The sequence below is a fragment of the Myotis davidii genome, unplaced genomic scaffold (genome assembly GCF_000327345.1).
Source record: "Myotis davidii unplaced genomic scaffold, ASM32734v1 scaffold359, whole genome shotgun sequence".
NCBI classification, from domain to species: Eukaryota; Metazoa; Chordata; class Mammalia; order Chiroptera; family Vespertilionidae; genus Myotis; species Myotis davidii.
The window spans coordinates 85,171-89,151 of NW_006290460.1; the positions used below are offsets into that span (position 1 = coordinate 85,171).

General features: G+C 37.9%; 1 pseudogene; it reads left to right on the top strand.

Moving 5' to 3' along the window:
* The first annotated feature begins 2,542 nt into the window (after positions 1-2,542).
* Positions 2,543-3,361, top strand: LOC102772198 (annotated as a pseudogene).
* Positions 3,362-3,981: the final 620 nt, after the last annotated feature.

Below are 3,981 nucleotides of genomic sequence, written 5' to 3' on the forward strand. Positions count from 1 at the left end.
CACGTGTAAACTCTTTTCCATATGTTTCTACGATATGGAAAGAATTCTTTAACAAGGAAAAATTTGGATGGCTTGCAAATTGAGCTTATGAATTGAACATCATTCTGATATCAAAGCTGATTGGTCTGAGCCTCCAATATCTCTTGCTTGGATTACTACAGTTGCTTCCTGATCAATTTTCTGATTCCATCCCTGCCCCTTGTCTATGTTTAACCAAGCAGTCAGAGGAATGGTTTTAAAACAAATTTCAGATCAACACACTTCCCCGCTCAAAAATTTCTCGTATGATCACGACACTCAGAATAAAGGCCACTGTTCTCTAACTGACCTGGCGGCTTGTTTCCTCTCTGACCTCATTCCTCTTATTTTCTCAGCATTTCTTATCTGTTTCTCCTGTTTTATATTTCTTCAGATCAATTTTTAAATACTGCATTATATATTTTTCTTATTAATTTTAAGCCTTCCAGACTCTAGTACAGCGGTTCTCAACCTGTGGGTCGCGACCCCTTTGGGGGTCGAACAACCCTTTCACAGGGGTCGCCTAAGACCATCGGAAAACACATATATAATTACATATTGTTTTTGTGATTAATCAATATGCTTTAATTATGTTCAATTTGTAAGTGAAAATACATCATGCATATCAGATATTTACATTATGATTCATAACAGTAGCAAAATTATAGTTATGAAGTAGCAACAAAATAATTTTATGGCTGGGAGTCACCGCAACATGAGGAACTGTATTAAAGGGTCGCGGCATTAGGAAGGTTGAGAACATGAGACAATTGTTCCTCCACCTTGCTGTATTATCCCTTCAGTATCTCAATGATTACCACCCACGTAAAAATAGATGAAGAGGTTTCATGATTATTTTAGAAAGAAATTGGAGGACACGTTAAAAAGTTCATTAACTTATTTATTAACTTATTTAACAACTGCTAAGTATCTGGAATTTATTTAAGTCTGAAAAACATTATTGCTGTGTATCTGACTCTATATGTACAAGTAGTTTTGCAGGGAGATGGAATGTGAGGACTGGGGAGGCAGGTCACAGGAAGAACTCAAAGGCAGAAAAAAATCACCATTTGAAATACAACATCGTAATGAGAAATACATTTTAGAAATCTAACTAATGTTTCATGTAATATAACAATAAGCAATGTACATTTCTAAATATGAATGATTTGTTTTTGTCTATAAACAAAAGAGCCTGGGGACAGGAACCTACTGCCAGGAGTTTTATTCTCATGGGTCATTTGCTTTATTTTATCCTTCCACCGGCCCTAAGTTAAAAGTATGAGTCTTGGCATCTTCGATGCTCTGTCTAGTGTTCCTGAGGTGCCATGTGGCAGGGAGTCTTGACTGGAAACTGAGTTTAATGATCATCCTGGTTGACAGCTATTGTGGATGTATCTTTGCTACTGTTGCAAGATCTGTGTGCAATTCTAACCAGAAGAATGACAGGCACAAATCTCAACAGAGTGTTAGGTTGTTTTCAATTCCAAATCAAATACCTTTTAAGAATGTGATATTTAGCCGAAGTAAGCCGACTGGCTAACAAAGATGGGACAGGTCCTCATACATAATGAACTAGCCAATAAAAAGCACAGGCCCAATACAGAAAGCCACATCCTTGCTCTGAGATGCCTTGCTGCAGGAATTTTTTTATTTTTTTATTTTTTTACTGAAAGTTAAGAACCATGTATTTGCTCATAATCTAAATCAAGAAGCCAGCATTGCTTTGAACTTCAAACAAAATAAACACATGCTATCTCAGACAAGAAAATATCTAACATGAGCTTCTTATACAAACTAAGACTTACACAAGGTAGAGAAAGAGTGGGTTTATAGCTGTGAGTGTATGAAAAACAGAGTTTATTCTTGTATTATGTATTAATTATGGCATTATTCCCCATATGAACAACTGTAAGCCTACTTTTGCCAGATCTATAAGGGCAAAAACTAAAAGGGAAACCAAAGAAAGCTAAAATTGGAGTGAGAAGTTTATATGGCATAAAGGCATAGTGAGGTTATGAGAACCATAGAAGGTATTCTTGGATACTAATTTCCACTAAAATAACTACTCATGTCCAGGTGCATCAGAGGTTTTACTGATGACCCATTTCAACATAAACTCAGACATCTCATTAGAAGGAAATCATTAAAGCCTCTTTGTAAACTATATCAGAAGAAATATTTTGTTTTGTGGATCTTCATTTCAATGGGCAAAAGCCTGTTTCATTTCAAATTAACCCAACTACATTGGTAAATCATACTTGTTTGTAGAATTTGGCCCTCAGCTAGAAAATCAGCTGATAAGAAAGAGAAACATTACCTTTAGATCATATTTTCTATCTATATATTCCACCACAAAGTTATATTTCAATAGTTATAGAGATAGTATCAAAATAGTACATTGTTATTTCTATACAGAAATGACTCTGGCCCTGGTGTTTCTGTCCCGAGTGTCTGTTCTGTGGAAAAGAAATCTTTCACCGCTGTCTGCCTTCTCTCCCATGGAAATGTGTGCCACCACCCCATGGAAGATTGCATGGACATGGACATGACCCCTGTGAGGCCCCAAAACTATATTTTTTGGTTGTACACTGAAGGAGAGCAAAGATTACCACTTTAGGGTGGATAATGATGAAAATGAGCACCAGTTATCTTTACAGTTGGTCAGTTTAGGGGCTGGTGCAAAGGATGAATTAACTGCACATTGTTGAAGCTGAGGCAATGAATTATGAGGCAGGTCAGTTAAAATAACACTGGCAACTTTAAAGATGTGTGTTCAGCCAACAGTTTCCCTTGGTGGCTTTGAAATAGCACCACCTATTGCCTTCCAATTGAAATGTGGTTCAGGGCATGAGCATCTTAGTGGCAGCATTTGGCAGCTGTGGGGGAAGATGCAGAGTCAGAAGATGAAGAGGAGGAGGTCATGACACTCCTAAGCATATCTGGAAAGCATTCCGCCACTGGAAATGGTAGTAAGATTCCACAGAAAAAAGTAAAACTTGCTGCTGATGAAGATGATGATGATGATTTTGAGGATGAGGAAGCTGAAGAAAAAGCTCCAGTAAAGTAATCTGTACGAGATACTCCAACCAAAAATGCACAAAACTCAAACCAGAATGAAAAGGACTCAAAACCATCAACACCAATTCTAAACACATTCACACACACAAAAAAAACAAACTCATAAAACACCAAAAGGACCTAGTTCTGTAGAAGACATTAAGGCAAAAATGCAAGCAATTATAGAAAAAGATGGCTCCCTTCCCAAAGTGGAAGCCAACTTCATCAATTATGTAAAGAATAGCTTCTGATGACTGACTAGTAGGCTATTCAAGATTTCTGACAGTGAGGAAGTCTCTTTAAGAAAATAGTTTAAACGGTTTATTAAAATTTGCCATCTTATTTTATTTCTGTAACAGTTCATATCTGGCTGATTTTTTAATAATACAGAGTGAGAAATTTCCCTACCATGTCTGATACATGTTGTCCAGGTTCCATTGCTAAGAATGTGTTGACCAAAATGCCTGTTGAGTTCTTAAAGATGGAAATCCACCCTTTGTTTGGTTTTAATTATGGAAGTAGAGGCCCAGTGCACAAATCTGTGCACAGGCCAGCCAGGGGGAGGGGCCACAGGTGATTGGCAGGCCAGCCCCAACATTTGCATATTAGCCTTTTATTATATAGGACTAGAGGCCCGGTGCACAAAAAATTGTGCACTCAGGGGGGATTTTCCCGGTACCCGCCTTTTTTGAAGAGCACAAAGCTATAAAGAGTCCCTATTTCATCCTCCTGTGTCTCTCCAAGGCAGCAGGCCTCAGCATCTCATCCCATGGTCTCAAAGGGCCATGAGGTTGTATAAAAATCATGGACTTTGCAACCAGTTTTTTGTCTAGTTGAACATAAGTATTACCTCCTCTCCCTTCACTCTGAGAGGGACTAAATCATGAGAACAGTTTCTGAGCA